This window comes from Thermobia domestica, chromosome 1 (assembly GCF_964235325.1).
Source record: "Thermobia domestica chromosome 1, izTheDome1.hap1.1, whole genome shotgun sequence".
NCBI lineage: Eukaryota > Metazoa > Arthropoda > Insecta > Zygentoma > Lepismatidae > Thermobia > Thermobia domestica.
Genome location: NC_137454.1, coordinates 328,861,048 through 328,883,851, shown reverse-complemented (window position 1 = coordinate 328,883,851; position 22,804 = coordinate 328,861,048).

Here is a 22,804-nt window from a genome sequence, read left to right as displayed (position 1 = left end):
TATAGCCTATGATCACAATAAATGGCATTTATTCACAATTCCTTGCAAAAAATGCCCAATATGGCATTTATAGCATTTTGCCACAACTGGTGGTCTTTTAAGAATAGAGAGCTTGTGCAAAACTTGTAATAAAATAAAGAATAATAACAAATTTTTGATGGCGTATCACAACAAAATAAATAAATACACATTTTTTAGTGATTTTCGTTGATATTTCACATCACAATGATTCATTATTTGTGGAAAAACGTTTTCAGAATCTCGACTTTTTAAATTATTTTACGTATTTTATTTAAACTCCTGGATGTACTATGTACAGGTCCAAAACTTTGTATTATATGTAAGCTTCTTGCTGCGTAGAATACAAATATTTCATCTTTTACACAAAATTTTGAAAATTCCATTTTGAATGAGAAACAGGTAGATAAACGGGGATTAGGTAGATAAACATATTGTATGTGATTTGTGTGTTTGTCGATATTTCTCCGATGGAAAAACACTCTTGACCTCTTGAGAAATATACTAAAAATGTTTAGATGACACATATAGATCCAAATACTTTCTAGTTATTTTGTTGATCAGTATGGCTTAAACAAATGATACATTAAAATTAAGCTATGGACATCGGTAAGCTTTGGAAAATATATTTTTTGTTGAATTTAGTACTTTGGCTAGTAGTAAATTCATTGATTCCACTAGCAGAACGAGATAATGATTACAATATATTCTAAAGTTCTCTACTAAGTGTGTAAATGAATGCTCCTTGAAATGGCTGCATGTCTAACCAGATAAATATATCAATAAATAAATAAATTCTGATACAAATATCTCAATGAAACTACAAATGAATGCATTCTTATTGGCTCAGAGAAGCCATTACCTTCTGCAGTCCGGCTATCCCTTCTGCGGATGGGAATGAAAAATTTTACAAAAATATATATACAAATTTAAAACTTGTAAAATAAAGAATAACAAATTTTTGATGGCGTATTACAACAAAATAAATAAATACACGATTTTTAGTGATTTGCGTTGATTTTTCTCATTATGGTGGATCATTACTTGGGGGGAAACATTTTCAATATCTCGATTTTTAAAAATTATTTTACGTATTTTATTTAAACTTCTGGATGTGTTATGTACAGCTCTAAAACTTTGTATTATGTGTAATCTCCTTACTGCATAGAATAAACATATCTGATCCCTTATACAAAATTTTGGAAATTTTGTTTTATACCGCTGATTTTGTTTATCCCATGTATGTAACCTAAGCACTGAAATAACTATAGTTATTTTTGTTTCATAATATTAATTTTAATAGCGCTATTTCACTTGTTTAGTGTTAAGTGTTGAAATACTCCCACAAGTAATGTTACAGTCATCTTTCAAAATGTTTTCCGTAAACCGATTTCCATATTTATTTTGGAAACTGTCTTACACACACACACACACATATATATATATATATATATATATATATATATATATATATATATATATATATATATATATATATATATATATATATGAGCTAATATCGTTTGGAGTTCCATGTTAAGCTGTAGTGTAAGGTCTCATATAGATCCAGTGCTGAAAAAGACGTTAAACCCCAAATGAACCAATCCAAACTATTGAATCCAATCAAATCTCTACGTACAAATTTCATATTTATTTCCACGTTTTCCTTTTTTTCGTCTACCGATAAAAATACACTTTAGACTATAGAAACTTTTAATTGTTCAAAAATGGACTACTTAAAGTGACATGTTTAATAGTAACAACAATAATACAAGTAAAGAACCTAGTATATATATATATAATTCAGTGCCTTGGGTATAAAAGGAAAACATCCATTTATAGACGTTAAATTGAAGAGTATGTCATTTTTGCCCAAAAGTGACATTGGCCCTTTTATACCCAAGCCACAGATATATATATATATATATATATATATATATATATATATATAGTCTAATTTCTGTGTGTTCACCCGAGTAGCAACTAGGAAGTGTGCTACAGGTATGTATTATTCTGAAAAACTGTGGTCGGAAACAAAGTTTCTACACTAACTTGGAAATCACCGATGTTACCTATATTAAAATTATAAAATAGTAAAAAGTGAGCAATAATTTTATGTTTTATTGGTTTAGTCTCTGGATTTTGTGAATTGGAAATCTCTGAAAGTCAGGGAGACTATTTATAAATATTTGTAATAACGGAAATTATAACAATAATTGCAACAGATAGTGTATATACATAGCCTGTATTAGAAACAGCTTTTGACAATGTATATCGTAGTATACGATTTTGTGATAAATATTTATTGAAAAAATAAATTTGTATCCATACATTTTCCAAGATAACTACAGTACGTTGTCGTTTACCAGGGATACTTTAGAGGTGCGTATTTATTTTATTTCAATTCTTTCACTTTACTATTATTATTATTTTTCGTTAATCAATTTTCATAAAGTTACTAGAATAAGTAATAAATATCCGGAGTATTATATGTAATAATAAAAATATTAAAATAATGGCATTGTGAACAAACGACAAAAAAATCTTATACTCGTAAATTTTACAGAATTTTTACAAATATTAATTCGATTAAAAACTTACGTACACCTTTAATATAGGGTATAGAAAATCTTGTGTTTATCATAATCACATATACCGTAGCTTAAAATATGTTAGTTGAGTTTGTAGAAAGTTAGAATAAATTTTAAAATGTAGACTTCTAAATGATTTTCATTATATGACAGAAAAGTAAATTTCTTTTTTCTAGAAAATGGATTGTGTAAATGGTCTTTTCCGTTGTATAAGATGGTGATATTTCTCTTTTTCTGAAAACGAAACCATTTTATTTCGTTGAAAATAACCAAAGCCAACTAAATATATTCTGGGTAGGCTCATATATTTATCGAATGATTTTCTTGTATGTAATCCAGTATTTAAGATCGTGACCTTTATGATCTTCTAAGATATATTAACTTCGAGTTTTGTTTCTTAATAGTAAATTTGCATCTTAATTAAAAACCATGAATACATAGCTACTAGAAGAGTTGCTCTCCATTATTCTTTTATTGCTTTCACAGATACCATTACTCTTATTAAATAATTATTCTTCCACCTACATATATTAATTAACTATTTATATGTTTTTTATATTATTCCATAACCACATTACACATATTGTTATAATTCTAATTTATTTTTACTCATTCGATATGTCAACAATATTCATGTACTTCTTTATATTTAATTTTCCACTGACTTTCAGAACAGATTATTCATATTTAAACCTAAACTACTACTCTGCTGCTAATAGGTAAGGTACTAGGTGAGGTTAGATTTGAAAAATGAAATCTTTGAGTTTTACGTCCCACGGTTATGCCGGTTAGGCTAAAGGAGACGGTGATGATGAGTAATGAATGAAATGGTGGAATGAAGAAAGTGGGAGGAAACGGGAGAACCCCGATAAAACCCACGCACACGGCGTTTGTCCACCACAAAGTTCATTTGGCGGGAGGAGAGTTTGAACCCGGGACCTCATGCACCAGAGTTGAACGCTCTACTACTGAGCCACCGCGGCCCCTCTAGGTTAGATTTGAGTATTAGCATAGGTTAGGAACTGAAGCAGTCTAAACTAACCTATCTGTTTTGGTATTCAAGACAATTACTTGCATATGTCCTATAGGAAAATGTTTCGCGTAAGTTGTTCAACAAGAGAACACTTTATTCTAACACGGTAAAAACGTAAATGAATTAAAAAACTGAAAATGTGCTCAAAAAATTAGAAAATATACAGTACAATGATTTTAAAATATGCACTAAACAAAAATAGACTTATTTCAGATTCATTTGCTCACAAAGTTTAGTATGTACAGAGTGAACCTCCACAATACACTAGTAGAAGTTTTTAAGATTTATTTATTTATTTATTGGTGTCAAACTTTGTCTATTCTTAAAATAAGTTTATAGGCCAAAATGACCATTTATCATCAACTGACGTGATCGGACAACATTTGTACAATTGTATATAGAGAAAGTTCGGAATATTCATCTGGCATAGATTCACTGATCCTATAGATATAGAATCCATTGATTGATTCATTTCGTAATCCTGAACTTGAGCTAAGCACCACATCCAATTTCACTTTAACATTTCTTCCAGTTTCAAATGGAACGGAATTTAAAGAAATTGTTTTCTTAAAAGGTTCTAGTGCCACTAAGGTCTCCTTCGTTGCTTCTAATCCTCAGTTTGTGTATATTAGTAGTGAGGACCTGTGACTGCAAGTTTTTTTTTTTTTTTTTTTTTTTTTTAAGTACTAGGGAAAAGTATTAAGAAGGTAGGAAAAATACTTTCCTATGTCCAAAACATAAAACATTACTGATTCAGGACTATAAGAATATTTAAATGATTCGTAGTTTCAAATATATACAGAAATAACTAGGGATGCGCACGATAGAAGATTTGAGGCTGTCTCTTCTCGAAAATGTGTTGTAAAAGTAGTCTTGACTCAAAAAGTGTATATTTCTCTATTGGGAGAGTTGTATCTTGACTCGAATTTTGTCAGGAAAATTCTGTCTCGTCTCGTCTCGTGCGCATCTCTAGAAATAACTGTAATGCTCGTTCTCCGCACTAGGAGAATAAGTTTTAGAAAGTATTTCAACCTCCCCACCCTCTAATATATAAATGAAAGGCTTTGTGGTGGACAAACACTGTGTGCGTGGGTTTCCTCGGGGCTCTCCCGTTTCCTCCCACTTTCTTCATTCCACCACTTCATTCATTTCTCATCATCACCGTCTCCTTTAACCTAACCGGCATAAGCGTGGGACGTAAAACTCAAAAATTTCATTTCATTTTTTTTTTTCAACGAAAGTGCAGTGATAATGGTTCAGTTGTCCTCTTGCCTAGTGTCAGTTTGAACCATATGAACTTATTTCTGATTTAAAGTATTCGCTCACCAAAACAATACGTTTACTGTAAAAATCATTAACACGTAACAGTTTCAACTATCCACTTTGGCTTCATCAATCACTATGAATCTACGATTCTATTTTCTGTTATTTCCATATTTCCTTAGCGGGCCGCGGTGGCTCAGTGGTAGATCGTTCACCTCTGGTGCTTGGGGTCCCGGGTTCGATCCCAGCCCCCGCCAAGTGAACTTTGTGGTGGACAAACATCGTGTGTGTGGGTTTTCTCGGGGTTCTCCCGTTTCCTCCCACTTTCTTCATTCCACCATTTCATTCATTACTCATCATCACCGTCTCCTTTAGCCTAACCGGCATAACCGTGGGACGTAAAACTCAAAGATTTCATTTCATTTTTCCATATTTCCTTACAAAGAATAAACTAATAGCTCGATATATTCTTTACACAATTATCTTTCTGATATTTACCTATTTTTGCTAATCACTCAATATTAGAACTTTAAATACTATCTTTAAATGCAACACAATATCTTGCATTTAATCAAAATTCTTGAAGTTCGCCATCTTCATAGCGACAAACATAAAACGACATTTGCTATTTTTTACACTTTCTACTCAAACTCCCCTGCACCAATTCCGAACTATAATAACTCTCTTATTTAATAATCTTGTAACTTAGTTGTGTATATAACAGAGAATCGTAATTGCAGTTAGGTTCCAATGTAATCAATGACCTTAAAATCTTAGAAATAAAGATTAAATATGTTTAAAAGGAAAGGAAGAAAACTAGTTACTATTCAATTTAAATTATCACAATGAACGCATCGCCGTTAAGTTTTCCCATATGTTAAGATTGGAATACCATTTCTAGGAGCGTTTCCTTCCTCTAGAAAACTCTCTCGGAAATACTAGTACTATAAACACCTCAGATAGCCATAACCCAGTCATGTACCAAAATCGTGCAGTGATGTAGGAAGAGATGGCCGACAATCTTCGTTACATTGATTCTTAGTTAAATTATACAGAAGATATACAGAAACCCTTAGAATACGCACTAAAATTCAAAATATAAATTTGCATATGCACATAGACATTTTCTTTTACTTACTTATAAACGTATGCCTTTCACTCTCTAAATAATAATAATAATAATAATAATAATAATAATAATAATAATAATAATAATAATAATAATAATAATAATAATAATAATAATAATAAATACGAAAACAGTAAAATGAAGAACACTAATATAAAAGACAATGTGGATAAAAGTTAATTAAGAAGAAATAATTATCTGTCAACACTGTACAAAACGACAAGTTCTTTTTCTATCTAAAATAACGAAAAACTAAGAACAGCAGTCTTGAAATTACATTTTAAACAAACATTATAACGACATTGCTTCATGTTTCATGTTTCAATACGTCATTGCTTCATGTTTCATGTTTCAATACGTCATTGCTTCATGTTTCATGTTTCAATACGTCATTGCTTCATGTTTCATGTTTCAATACGTCATTGTTTCAAAACTATCTCATAAAATTTTCACTTGCTTAATACAGTAAGTCTAAATTTATGTGTTTAACGAATCTGTCAATCTTCTTTCAAAATTTTACATTTCCAATTCAGATGAACTAAAATTATGCTATTCCTTATACTATGTTTTAGTACCTTAAAACCTATGTTTCGTAAACAGTATTCACTGATATAAACATTATATAGTAGTATTTGCATGCATAGTTTGTCAAAATTTGTTTTTTTTCTATTCGTAAGAGTCTCCAAACTCCAATAATAATCATTCCAATATTAATAGCTATGTGAATAGTTGCTCATTTTCATCTTAAAACATAGCAGTCGAATAAAAAAATTGGCACAAATTCTATCTTCTTTGTCAAAATTTTAATAATAATAATAATAATTACAAATTGAGAAATGTAGCAACAGCTGATGAGACTGTTAAGTTTGTTACTCGTTAACTAACAGGAATTTGTGATAGCACGCCAAGGGAGAATCAAAACAACTGAGAAAAAAAGGCACGAAACGGATTTTTAGGCTTTGCGTGTTAAAAACAAAAGAGTCACATGGCAAACAGATGTCAACAAGTTCTCGTGCGCCTCCAAAATACAAACGGTGCGTATTTTGATATTACTATTACTATTGTTATTATTGTTATTAATAGTGCTACTGACGTGAAAATGAAAGATATAAAATAAAACGTGGTAAAAAATGTTATACCGAAAGGAGAGATAATTATGACGTAAACATAATTACATCCTAATGATTTATGAACAAATGTCAGTATATATGTGTATTATTATTTATAGTATTATTAAACACATTAATTCAATTATATACTTAAGTAGCAATTAGTTTGTGATTTAAAAAGTCATGAATTTCAATCTTTCTTTAAAAGAAAACTAATAGTCACACAATCATTTTGAAAAATACAGAGAAGCTTGTGTTTAACACAATCCAACAATCACATGAATGACTTAACTCTTTGCAGCGTAGTGATGCATTTTTGCATCACTATTTTCAAGACGATTCTGCATGGTAGTGCAAATTTTACATCACTCTGGTAGATGTTTTGCTGGTTTTTCCACAGTAATTCAATTCTTAAGTCACTTAGTTGAGCAGTTTAAGTGTTTGTTCCTAGATGTCACGCCAAAATATTGTCAATCATTCGTCGTGTTTGCCCTTCGTCCAGAAATTTATCCAGTTAATTTTAACAAAGAGTTAAAATATTTTTTAATGCATATAGCCTTAAAATTAAGAAATATCAGTGAAGTTGTCAATTACTAGTAATTGTATAATTGTAAAGATTCTTAAATAATACTCTTATAACTTAGCTACAAATAATGTGAAAAATGAACGTTAATAATTAATAGTTAAACATCTCTTCTATGTTTCTCAGAATAAATATAATAAAAATAGCATACACACATTAAAGTGCAATATTTATATTTTTGACAGTATTTAGGGCGTGAAAATTTGAACTGGAGTAAGTAAGAGACCTAGTGGCTATACTTACAATTGTGTTATACAGTAATTACTAAGAAACGGTAATTGCCGTTGGTGGCAAAAAGAACCTATGACTACAATAGATAAAATATAAAACTTCTGATGAGGTGTAAAAATATTAAAAGAAACAAACGTTCTTCAAACATACAAACATTTAGTAGCCACTACCTTGAATGTAAGATATTTTATTACCATGGAAGCTTACTAACATTAGTCCATTTTAAGCTATACATTCAAATTAAATTGTTGTGAAATTTAGTAATAGATAATTAATAGTAATAATGATAGCTTTTGGCAAACATAAAATAAATTAGACATGCAAAACATTAAAAGAAATATCCTCAACCTGTCATAGATAAAACGTTAACCGAAATATACAAAATGATGTACAAAGAATCAATGCATTACATAATATACGAAATTCCAGTCAACACTGTGGTGTGCAATGTGATATAATTGAACCTTCATATAACAGTACTTGATGGTAGATGTGGCTAGCGTGGAACGGATTAACTATTTAAGATAAAAAATTTCTTCCATAATTATTAATAATGATTAAAATTTAATGTTAACAATATCATAAGTTTAGTAAATTGTAATTGCTAATATTTATCGATATTGTTTACTGTAACTAGGAATTTGCTGTCTTTTCATATATAATTTATTTGTAAGGAACGTCTCTATGTTTGTTTCAATTTTGTGAAACAATAAATTCAAGTCTAGATTACATTTAGTCTAAACTTTATTCTTTAAATTATTTATATAAATAATAATAATAATTTATTTTGAGTGCTACAAGCTATCCTTAGGCAAAAGTATATCATTGTAAAAATCAATATAACATATGTATCTTGACATAATAGGTAAAATAGTAAAATAATAGTATCATAATGATGAATTATAATACAATTCTCAACTGAGAAGATTAAGACCCTTGTCAGAACATTAAGCTATACAGAATTTATTAAGTTCAAAATTATCTTGAAATCAAGATTCAAATGAAAAATAGTCAATTTCCTAAAATACAATTTTCAAAACAACAAAATTAAAGTTTCATTTATAAGATAGTAGTCGAACTTTTGTTAAAGTTTCGATATCACCAAGCTGAAATATATAACTTTGCCATATTCATTAAATATACCGAAGATAGATAAATAAACAATAATATGAAAGATTTGCAGATAGTTCCTTATCATAAAATTAATACATTGACTTTGTTGGCTTTCCTTTTCTCATAAGCTTAGGTTCAATTTTAAGGTTTTGTAACTTTCATTACTATTTCATATTTATAATTTAAGGTGGCAATATCGATCGATTCCTTATGATTTAATACTCTTATATTTTTTAAACAATGGTTATAATATTTATTAATGTTATTATTAATATAATTCTGTGGCTTGACCCAATGTCACGTTTCGGCGAAAATGAGATTTTTTAGCTATTTGAATGTCTCTAAATGTGTATTTTCTTGTGTAAGAAGGGCAAGTGAACACATGGAAAGGTTTTAGAATTATTTTTCAAATAATGTTATAAGCCCTTGCTGAGAATGAAGTATTTCTATGTTTAAAAAAAGCCAAAGTATACATTGGCCTTTCTTCAATCTACAAAAAAAAAAAAAAACTGTATTAGGGCCAAAGTGAATATTGACCTTTGTTGATCCAATATTGTTAATATTTTTAAGCGACCAAAGTGAGAATTGGCCTTTTTTCATCAAGTATTTTGGAAACTCTGTTGAGGCCAATGTTTAAACTTTATACTTATTTGTTTGATCTGAAAGGTGGCGTCTTTTGTGTAACATCTAAAGAAAAATAAGGTAATAATGTTATGCTTTTGTGTCTGTGAGTGTAAATCCGACAACAATCTGGTTCATAGTGACCAATCATGGTTAAAAGTGTATATTTTGATAACACTGCATAGGCTTGCCAATTCAGCCAATTTGTGGCTAGATCTGGCCATTTTGAGAATCTGGCTAGCCACAAGTTTTCAAAGATAAAGCCACTAGTAGGTTTTCTAGCCATGTGCTTTTTGCATTTAGCCATTTCTAGACATTTCTGAGTTCAACCACATTTTGATATAGGCTATTTATCATTAACAAGTGTCAAACGTTGTTTTGGGATTTGTAGGTAATACAATAAGGAAACACCTGTTAAAATCTGATTGATATGCTTAATGTTTCACTTCAAGGAGAAGATTAGCTACATAATTTTCATGGCAATTGCATATTAGAGCGGAATGTATTATGCTCAAGGCATAATTTGTAAGCAAGCTCAAAGTTTAAACTTTCAATAAAGTGCCAATGTCACTGTATCTGTTAAAAAACTAGCAGAATTTCAAAATCAAAAGGGCCAATGTCAAGGATATCTCGGAGATATGCTGAGATATATTCATGAAAATGCAAGTAACCGATGGGGAATAGACATATCTTTCATTAATGAAAGTATGAATTTTCCATTTGCAAATATGTTTGAAATATCTTCAAACAAAAAATTGTAAGAAACTTCAAATGCGTTTTTCGCAAAATTATATTTTTTGACATTGGCCAGAATTATTTAGTTAAGTAGCTAAATTCATTTTAAACCTACGACATAGTAGATAAAATTTAACAATGTTAAAGAAGTAATATTAGCTACAGAAATACGTATTTCAGTTAAATTAAAATTTGATTGGGATTTGAACTAATTCAAAAACCGTGAGAATAAATGAGTTATGTTTCAGGATGGCATCTACTTAGAAGTTTCTCATAATCTGAGTACCTATAGTTTTATTAAGTATCTTTAATCTCCGAGAATCTAAGTTCATTTAGACCCTACTTTTTAAAATTTGCTTTATTTACAATAGTTTCTCATATTAGTTCATGGAAGTTGGTTCAAAATAAGTAACAGTATCATTTTAATTATATTGAAACCATTCAAGATCATTAAAATTATACAATGTAAGAGCCTATTAGTTTTTAACGGGAAAAAATTGTATGAGACAAAAATCGAAAGATCTTACCGAGCTAAACGAGATGATATAGATGTTAAAATCTCATGTGTTGTGTTCGAGGAAATTTGACAAAAACGAATTTTTGTGTAATACGACAACCGCGCTACTTGTTACGGTGAAACTCTTACTAAACTATAGGGGATCTATTATTATTAAGCTTTTCAATATGACACTTGCAAGATGACAATGCATAGCATAAGGGACATACGTAGGAATTTATTTCGTGGGGATCTACAGATTTTTCGGGGGGGTCCAAATCCCATATGAGGATAAATTATATTAAAATTTGTAAAAATTAACCCTAAAATTAGGCTAAATTTATAAATAAAAAAAAGCTGGATTTCGGGAAACGGGGGTCCGGACACCCAGAACCCATCTGCTGCGTTCCTTCCTGCATGGCATAGTTAATGAATTATATATCCAAAACTTATGATTAAGTATTGTTTTTAATTTTTTGAAAGTATAATATTACCCAGAGAGGATCGAATTATACAAAATAACATTCTTGAGGTTAAATTCACATGTGCAGTTTTATAGAAAATTTAACAGAAATTAATTTTTATGACGCAAAAAAAAAGTATGTCGTTTGTGTTGCCAATTACAATTTAAAATATTTAATCTGATGAAGAGTTGTATCTGTTGCTGCTGTAGTTTGTGTTCTCCCAACGAAGACACAAATACTGGTAGTAGTCTAATACAGTGGTTCTCAATCAGTATGTTGCGTCCTACTGATATGTCGCGTAATTCCATAGGATGTGGCGGGAAATGTTTTTAGATTTAAAAAATTATGAAGCATTTGATAATTAGTTGATAATCAATTTTGAGACAGATCTTATTAATCAACGCCTTCAGCGACAGCAACAATGCACAATAATTACGTGGAGTTATTACTTTATAGAAATTTGTAGTCATATACTATTATAATTCAATTAAACATGAAACACGTGTGTCGCAATGTCGTGACACCCAGAAAGTGCAATCTGCACATTAAGGGAGTTTATATTGTGTGTAATTGCTTCTTTTTTCGGTGGATTACATGCTAATGGCAATTACATTAATTAGACTCCTATGTGATTTCTTCTTTATCACTTAGAGGTGTGTCATGCCTGTAGAAATAAGTACCTTAGATGTTACTATGTCTTTGTAAATTACAAGATTCTACCCCGTATTCTTAATGCGTACCTTTTAAACCAACTTTCCTTCGTCGTCAGAATATTATAAAGGGTGTTTTTCTTAAAATTAAAGAACTTTAAACTCTCAACACTGTTTTCTGTGACAGCTGACAATACAGTTCTCGGTTGTTTTGAGGTTAGTTTAGTTTGACAATTCATCATGAATAGACTCACGCCGTAGCAGCATTTGCAAATTGTGCAAATATATTTTGAAAACCATGGTTCAATTCGACAAACTCATCGAGCATTATGTGCATTTTCCGGTACTCATAATGGACCTGTTAACTGGACACCTCATCCGTGCGATTTGATGCTATTAGATTATTTTCTCTGGGGACGAGTAAAGTTGCATGTCTACGCCGAGAAACCAGAAACAATTGAGAACTCGGAAGCCAACATTCGAAGCGTTACTGCCGAAATGCAGCCTGATTTACTGCGAAGAGTATGTGAAAATTGGACCTCCTGATTACACCGTGTAGTATATGCGCCAGCCGCGGTGGCCACATGCCCGAAATAATATTCAAACATTAATGCCATTGAAATGACAGGCAAATAAAGGCAATTTAATGGATATTAAAAACATTTTTCTGTGTTTTATTGCAACAGAAAGTTCTCTGCCTCTAAGAAAAAACACTCTTTACAATACTAATATGAATAAATTTACAGACATTGTTTTAACTGGACTTCAAAATACACCTTTTTGCTTCACACGTTTGTATAGCGAAAACATGGCAATCGCCATGATAAAGGCACGAAATAACGACAATAACTATTTCAGTCTACCAATAAGAAGCATCCTCTGTACCAAGAGACGTTAACCTGGGCGTTATGAATCTGGAAATAATCTACAATTATGTCGTCAATAAAAGGGCAGCTGTCTTTGGACAAGTATGTAGCGAGAACTTTAGCTTTGTTTTGGTCCTTTTATTTCCTTCATATTAAGAATCATACTATTTTGATCCTACTAATCGTGAATATTATATGTAGCCAGTGGCGTATTTAGGATTTTGTTTTGGGGGGCTATGCACAACACGGGGAAGGAGGAGACAACTGCCCACCTGAGTTTGAGAATTAAATATATTTTAATCGATTGTCTATTAATATACTAGAAAAAGACGTAAAACTCGTATGTCGATGGAGGATCTTACCCCCAGGCTCCTGCAAACACATGTTGAATATATGTAATGTCATTTCATCTTAACTGATTTCATTTTAGAAAAAAAAAATGGAAATATTCAGTTTTATCTGTGTACGTTTTTACCTGAAAGAAAATGTTGAGACAAGTTGAACCTGAAATATACTGGCTGTAGTTTTAATGGCAAGAATTTCAGACTAATGAATCTTTATGTGATATGATAGCTACAAACAAAAATTTAGAAGTTAATCTAACCTTTTGTTCTACTCATAGAAGAAAAAGGAAGCATCCTCTTGACCTACCTAATATCCCGGGTTACTTATTCACCCCCTCTTGATTATCTTTAATTTAAACATTTACCTTTTTTTTTCTAACTATAAGATATAAATATTCCATTGCTATAATAACTAAAGTCCCGTTATTTTGATATCCGTGCAAGCTGGTGTGGAACACCAGTTTCTCAGCTCCTCTTAAACGGCGTGACAAACATCTTGACATTTGAAGGCGGCGGTTCATCCAAGTTCCCTTTAAATGCTGCTAGCAAATGAGAGGCCAGCAGTATTGCCACGTTTATTTTGTACACATCCACGCCTATCCCCTGTCAGCCGATCCCGCTGTATTTCCTGTGCTTAGTCATAGCCACACCCCTTTGCCATCTGGCAACGTCGCATCAGAGCTTGCGTTTTATTCGTTTAGCTGAAATGCCAAGATGTTTGTCACAGGCTTTAGTTACAAACCTGTTACTGATAACGGCTGACTTGAATCACAACTAACAACAGCCGAAAGTATGATAGGAGAAGTGAAAGAAAGTAACAACCAAGAAAAAGAAACAGAAGAGTAGAATGGACAAAAGAAAGAAAAGAGAACACAGTTCTTACATGGAATAAAATTTCGCAAATAGAGTATTATTTTGGAAAAAAGAGCATAAGAAAATGGAAAGTCAATGAAATTCTTAGAAATGGTAAGAAGGATTATTGTTGTACATGGAATGCGAAAAACTAACAAAAATATTTTTTGGTGGGGGTGGGGCTTCAGCCCAATAGCCCCCCCTAAATACGCCACTGTATGTAGCCATATTAAATGTTGCTGAGTTTTCCTTCATTTTTACCTTCAACTAGATGCTTATCATTATTCTTGTGTTGTAGACGAACAATCAGAGAAAATATTAATTTTTACATGCTATTTTGTAAGCTAATAAAGAGAATCACGAAAATGTAATAATTTCTATTACGTGTGAAAGTATGTTTGCGTGTTGACATCGAGCTATTGAGAGTTAAGCACCATTTTGTAATGAAACACGAAAGCTGTCTGTCTTTCTATGACAGCTTAAAAACCCTGTTGCACTTTTTATCCATTTAAATTCATTATCAATTTCAGTTCTTTTGTTTCAACACTAGGAGCATGTGATGCATAGGCTATTGTCTATACAGGTTGGTTTTCATCTAAAATTCTTGCAGAGGAGAAAAACATGCTGGATTGTGTATATTGTCTCAGTTTGTGAGACCTTGATCCGTATGTTCACGCGCAAGTGAGCTTTCTCTGTAACGTGTAGGTAAAGTAAATGAACTAATCGGACCTATGTATTAAATAAGGACTAGCTTATGATGAGTAAGAAGAATTTGCTGTTGTCAGTTTCAAGTAGTTACTTTTGTTGGGGAAGAGGTCAAGATGGCGGCCGGACAGATAAGTACATGAATGTAAAACTCTCTCACTTATTTAATTTTTTTTTACTCTTTAAACAATTTTACTTCTAGACATTTTTGTTTGAAACAGTCTTTAAATTATTTAGAACAATTTCTACATGTCTGCCGCCTCTACCCTCTCATTATTTACAATTTTCAGTGTTACATAGAAACAACTATTTGGCCTCATGGCTGCGCCATTTTGGTTGCAGCTTATACTGTAACTTTTAAACCAGTTTAAGTATTGGAAAAATTGGAATGATAAAGTTGACATGGTTTTACAGTTTCGAGTATAATACTTAATATCCGCCTAGTTTTAAATAGACTAGAATAGAATACTTTCATTGATTTGAATTACGATGCAAGATGTAAGCCTAAATGAAGTTTATAAAAGGAATAGATAGAGTATTCTAGAAAAATAAGAATAATTTATGATAGACTAAAGTGACTAATAGGTCAGTTTTGTAAATTATGACAGAAGATTAATAAAGCAGATTGCATCAATGGACGGAATCATGAGTTATGTATGCTAATGATAGCATAATGCTTATGATAGCAATAAGGGTTAATGTCTAATGTACGTAAATAATTCAGTAGTTATGGCACAGAACTACTTTGAAGGTTCCGAGTGATAGAGGCATAGCAGTAATTGAATAACTGCTAGATAGATGCCCTTTTAGATACTTCATAACTGTTGGGAGCAATTCGTGTGTGTGGTGTGTGTGTGACGCCATTAGCAGACCATATCTTTTATATATTTCAACCTTCAACTTCTTCGACAGAATTCGCAACTTTGGACTGAATACTAACACGAATACTAACATTTAATTTCTTTGTGAATATAGTTTTGATCTGTTAATGTTGAGCCTAGGTATTTGATAGTGTCAAAATCAGGGGAAGGAAGGAAACGGCCTAGGAACTGTATGTTATGCACCATGCCGGCATTTGCCTGGTGTGAATGAGGAAATCCCAGGAAAAGCTCACTAAGGATAGCTGCCCTGGAAAAGTTATTGCACATTGACGACCAAGTGTTCCCACCGGGAATCGAACCCAGGACTCGCTCTCACCAAAGGCGACAGCGTTAGCGACTACGTTACACGGGGCCACATGAGCCGATATGATAGACCAAGATTATTGTTATCATAATTAGCATATTATTATTATTATTATTATTATTATTATTATTATTATTATTATTATTATTATTATTATTATTATTATTATTATTATTATTATTATACCAATAAAGTTCTCTCAGTTCAGTCTATTGTTGCTGCAAACTAGCTAAATATTTCCAACTGTTATTATACAACGTGTACTATTTTGTGCCCCCTCCGACCCTTTCATCCTTCTGGACAAGAATAAAGCAATATAAATCTTCGAGGCCGAAAGTGTAACTTGGGCAAAAAGTTATAAAATTCTTGGAGACGTTTTTCTTAGATGATGTATCCCGCTATCCTTGGCACCAAAATGGATGAACATAAACGCTTTCCTAGACTTGTCACAGTTAGTAATGAAAAAACAGGCAATTTTCTCCACTACCTCCTTTCAAAATTTCTGGCACCGTTACTCTTTTTCATCAGGATTAGAAACATCTACACTAAACAAGGACACTAAACATGTTTAAGGACGAATCAAACTAATGGATTTACTATCATCATGTAGAAATTTCTTTATGTGAAAATAGTAAATTTTGTTAATTCGGAACTTGAAAGTTGATGTACCAAGTTGACAGCATAAAGAAAAATGTGACTCATATGCATATATCTATAGTCTACAATGGGAATATATTTCTAACCAGCAGAATGATCATTCTTTGCATTAGAAAAGTCACGAATCCCCTTAGGAGTACTAATGGGGGTTAAATTTTGATTTAAACGGCATCAGAAGTGTTACTGTTCATTTCAGAGACCCGGAAAGCTATGGATTCGACGGTAATATCGGTCATTTTCGATCATTTTTATATATCTCTTCCCTCTCTCTCCTCTAAGACAGGGGCGAATCCAAGACGGACTTCTGGGGGAAAGTGGTGGGTTGTAATACTGCTACTTAGAGCTACCTTTAATAGCTCCAAACTCTGGGATGAGTTTTATTTATATATAACATTAAAAAAAAAAAAAAAACTTTTCTCTTTGTCCCGATCGCCCCTCCCCCCCCTGTATCCACCACAGCTCTAAGATCAGCATCAAAGTGGAATAATAGAAAGAAATCATCCCGGGCCTGAACCTCATCTATGTTGAAAATTTGATTGAGATCAGTCTGGTGGTTGAAGTGTTGTTAAGTTACAAACACACTCACATTGATTTTTATATAGGATAGAAGATTATTCTCAGACCTGTGTTTCCCGTTTAAGAAAGTTCTGAATGCGCCCTAGTGTTTTCTATCAGTAATATTTTGTTCATAGAAGAAGATATTCATAGTATAGAATATCTTCTTCCTAATTTTGTCTCTGGATTTTTAACACTCTTTATAAGCTTAATAGTCTGTAGATATCTACTTCTCCCAAAGTAATATAACAGGTTTATGAAAAGAAAATCTATTATTTTGTTATATACAACTGACGATATAACTAGATCCTCTTGAATTACTAGAATATAGGGTAGGAGTAATTCGTTTGAGTAAATTCAGCGTTTAGAGACGTTTGTAAAGCAGTTTCGTTTCAAGGAATTAACAGTTTGAAAACAAAGGCCTTTGTGGACGTTAAAAAAATATGGCTGCTTACTAAAAATCTGTTCTGTGCATGCGCACTCTTGCAGTAAATCTTGACAGCATGTTCCCTCCTTATTATTGATTTAGTTCAGAGCGACGTCACTCGAATGTGATAGCTTCAGCGTCTCAATTTATTTTGGCTCTATTATCTAAGGTAAAACTATTAAGCAAAATACTAATTTAAAACTTCCAATCTAATGAATTTGTTTAAATATTTAGAAGGTACTAGACCCGTTTATTGAGATGCACAAATACTGTTCACGGTGGAACGTAGAACAGAATGGGGAAAAAAAAGTATGAAAGTTCTTTCTGCTAACAAAGCAGAACCAGTTATAATAGTTTTTAAGTTGCTGTTTTTTTTTAACGGGGTGAATAAAAAGCACGGTGTGTAAATTGGTGAAAAAGACCATCAGAAGGCGGAGCTTTGGACTCGACATGTAAGCATGGGAGGGGTCACCCAGCTGTGAATCGAGGGGAGAGGAATCTGGGTGGTGGATTGACAGTGTCAAAATCAGTAGTGCGCGACCGCATTGCGCCACGCCTTCTCACAGGGCAGCGAATTGTGACGTCACTTCCGTTTCCATTCATTCTTTTTTTTTTTTTTTAAATTGCACTCTTGTTGTAAGCGTTACTTCATTAAATGCGGTAGAAATGATGACCTGCGGTTCGTAAAGATTATATTTTAAGTGGAAATTGTGGGGAGAATATTTTGTAGTCTTAATAAAGAAAATGACAATAATTTTCCACAACTTCATTTTTAATTCATTTATCTTATTGACAAATTTAACGCTTAACTCTGATGTGTGAGGTTTCTGGTTCTGGTTCGAGCCCCGGCCAAGTAGGTTTGTAGTGTACAATGTGTCCGTGGGTTTTCTAAGGATACTTCAATTTCCCACCACATTATCATTCCACAATTCCTCATCCCGGCGAAATTAAAATACCGCTAATTTTACAGTAATTATGTGATATCTTCAAATAGATAAAACATAACTGAATTGTGGAGCAAGAGCGCCCTAGACAATATTAGTTTGTGTGAGGTCCTGTTATCACAAGTCACCTAGTAGCTTTCCGTTTTCAACTATTTAGAAACGCGAAAATAAGTGCCGATTTTCAAAATGCCTCGAAATCGAAAGCAGATAAGTGAGTCGTGATAACGGTATCTCATGTAAAATAATATTGTCCAGGGCGCTCTTGTTTCACATTTGGATTATCTTTTATCTATTTGAAGATAGTACATAATTACTGTAAAATTAGCGGTATTTTAATTTCGCCGGGATGAGGCCTCTTAATCATCCGTCTCCCTTAGCCTAAATGGCATCAACGTGAGACGTTAAACTAAAATATTTCAAAGATTTAATAAATTTCCCCATGTACCCGAGAAGACATATTTTCGGAAGCACTACGTTATGCGTTATTTGCAAAACGACAGAAAATTCTGCCGCTCCTATAAATGTCGAGTAGCCATAGTTCAGTTGGCACATTGTTGATTTAGCAATAGTCTAGGGCTGTGCTACTCAACCAAGGGTACGCGTACCCCTGGGGAACGTGAAGATGTTTATGGGGGTACGTAATCCTAAAATATGCATATTTCCAATGTTTATTGAATGATCATAGTTGAAGAAAATTTTGAAATTTCTCATGTTAATGTTTCGAATGTGCAGTTTATCCCTCTGTAAATAGTCTTTTGATTGACACACTGATTGTCCTTTTATTATGTCTCTATTTGTCCCCCTTTTAAATCAACAGAATATGTGTATTAAGTTTAATAAGTTCATTTCGATTTAATTTCCTTTAAACAGGTTCAGGCGTACATAATTGATAAAAAATGAAATGAAATCTTTGAGTTTTACGTCCCACGATTATGCAGGTTATTCTAAAGAAGACGGTAATGATGAGAAATGAATGAAATGGTGGAATGAAGAATGTGAGATGAAACGGGAGAACTCCGAGAAAACCCACGAACACGGTGTTTGTCCACCACAAAGTCCACACGGCGCAAGCTGGGATCAAACCAAGGACCCCAAGCACCGGAGGTAAACGCTCTACCACTGAGCCACCGAGCCCCCAGTGTACACAATTGGGTGGCGAACTGTGTCTAGGGGTACACGAAAAAAAAAATGAATAGGACTATTAGGGACGTTCTGGATTTGATAAAACGAAAATTTTCGTAACTTTCCTTATCATCAACAGTAGCGTAGCTAGGGATTTTTAAAAGAGAGCCAATCTAAAATGTTGAGAGGCCAATCGTATTTAACGTTCTGAGAAAAGAAAATAATAATAATAATAATAATAATAATAAAAACAATAACGCACACAGACCCTCACTCTCTGGGCCGCGGTGATTTTAAGCTAGAGCGTTAACCCCTGGCGCGAAGGTACTTTATTCGATCCCATCTTGCGCCAAGTAATGGACAAACACCATGTGCTTGAATTTTCTCGGCATGCTCGCGTTTCCTCCCACTTTTTTCATTCCCCTATTTCATTAATTCTCTTCCCTTAGCTTCGGTACATAAATTGTGAGACGTTAAAACTAGAAATTTCAATTATTTTCTCTCTTACCAGCTCGCTATATACCTATTAATATTGAATAGCCGTGGTTCAGTTGACACGTCGTTGGTTCAGTATGAGGGAGGTTCTGGGTTCGAAACCCAGATACCATCCTGTTTGCAATTTTCTCCCCACTAGATATTAGGTTGTATTTTAAAAATTGACCATGGATAACTGTTTTAAACATTTATGACCCATCCTCTATCCCGACTTGAGCCTTACTTAAGGCCATAAGTACATATAGACCTAATTATTTATATTACGATACATGGAAGACCATTACAGTGTTTTAACTCATTATTTGTACTTATATAATTAGATTATAATTATCAACGAACTTAAACAGTTCGCTACTCAATTCTCTATGTCTCTGTGTGTGTGTGTATTTGTGTGACTATCAGTCTGTTATTTGCGATTTTTTCAATTTTGAACCCTCCAAACTATCTGAGAAAGTGATTGCGTCACTCGTACCGTTCCCGAGATATTGGCCAAAAATGACCAAATTCATGAGATTTATGGAGCCATATCTTGGGAACCGTAAGTTATAAAGGGATGATATTGAAGTTGATTAATACCTAAGAGGATGGTGAACATTTTGGTACCAAATAGTAACGGTTGGTCACTGTCCAACTGGCCACTGGTTTGGCCAGTGGCCACTAGTTAATATCGGTACCAAAACGTTTACCATCCTCTTAGGTATTGATTAACGCCAATATCATCTCTCTATAACTTACTGTTCCTGGATATTGGCCAAAAGATAGTTCCGATTTCGGGAGATTTAAGGATCCATATGTCGGGAACCGTAAGTCGTAGAGAGATCGTAGACCCCACTGGTGTTGATTAATACCGAAGAAGATTATGATCATTTTAGTACCAAATAGTAACCAGTAGGCACTGGCCAACTGGCCACCGTTTCTCAGATATTGGCCAAAAACGTTCGAATTTCGGGAGATTTAAGGAGCCATATCTTGGAAACCGTAAGTCATAGAAAGATCATATTTTACGAATTTTTGCGAGAAACAGAAGAAGGGATGGATAAAAAGATTTACTTTTACATGTAGGAACAATCACAGTTAATCTTCCCGCTCCATCTCTTCATTCTTTTTAAGTTCGTTCTGGCAATCTTCTTGGAGCATTCTCAACTGGTTTTCTTTTGGAATCCATTTGCTATGTCAAGTATATCAACAGTGGAATAATACTTTACAATAGCGTTAAGCGATTTGATTCTCTTTTTACACTAGAAAAAAAAAATTTATTTCTAGTTTTCGATTGTAGAACACTGTTTTTAATTCAAAGTGGATCACTAGGTGTCCTCAGTCCTAAGCTAAACGCTGCTTGAATAGTGCGGCGTTGCCAGATTGTGTCCAGTGTTTACTGATGTTAGATAATAAAGGAAGTAATAATGGAATTCTGTTTGGATATTTACAGGAGAAATTAGTTTTCGATCCTTACCGCAATTCACAGCTAAGTTCCGCTTCTCAAATTGCAACGCTGGAATCCAGAAATTTTCTTATTGTGACTACCACAGTAAACGTACAAATTTGGCAACAACGCATTATGGTGTTTTGCGCAAGTTTCTTCTCAAAATCTATTTCCTTACACGCAAATTAATACTTAAATAAAATGTGAAACATTACACAAAAAATGGTCAAACAATATATCTATTTGGTAATAAGATCGTTACTTTAAAATACTTTACGCATACTAATAAACGTTTCATAAAACTGAACACTTCTAGTAAGATCTAACAGCAAGTGCCATCTTGTGTGCTCATTGTAAAACGAATAAAATATTTTCTGTTATTTGTTATCTTTTTCAATATCAGGAGAAACAACCAAATAAATCAGTGTCTTGTGTTGTACCTGAAACATAATTCTATCTTATAGTACAATATTTATAATATGTAACGTTTCATTGCACAGTAATTAAGGTAATGAGCTCAAATATGTATTGACTTCCGGGTGGTGATCCACCTTATCAAATTTGTTATGCAACAATTTATGAATAAATAGAACGTCACTGACAGTTCTGCTGGTTTTTATCTACCGATATGGCATTTTATAGTTAGCTAATAAATTGGAATAACAGTATATTCGAATATTTGATGTAAATATGCTTGTATGTGAGATATCTGTCTATATGTGACATATAAATAGCTATACTCAGTGACGTATTTACAATTTTGTTTCAGGGGGGGGGCTTGGCTAACTTTGTTCGTGGAAATGTGAAAATTCTGCAAGATATTTCATTTACTTTAATATAGAAAATTCAATTTCGAGGGATTATGCCCGGAAGTCCCCCCCCCCTAAATACGCCACTGGCTATACTACACCCCCTTATGTTACTGCGGGTGTAACTGAATTTTAAAAATTAGAGAAACACACTTAAAAATGCAGATGGTTTTGCAGCAAAATCACTATAAATCTTACAGGTCTTTCACCAGAACGAATATTTCAGATAAATTACAGTATTTTAGAACAAGGTATCCAACATTTGGGAAATACTCTTTTAAGCTACTTGAAGTTTTTAACATATTTTTAGAAAATAACGTTTTAAAAAAATATTGTTTATTATTTCTTGTATTAATCAGAGGCGGATCTAGAAAGTGAAAACTG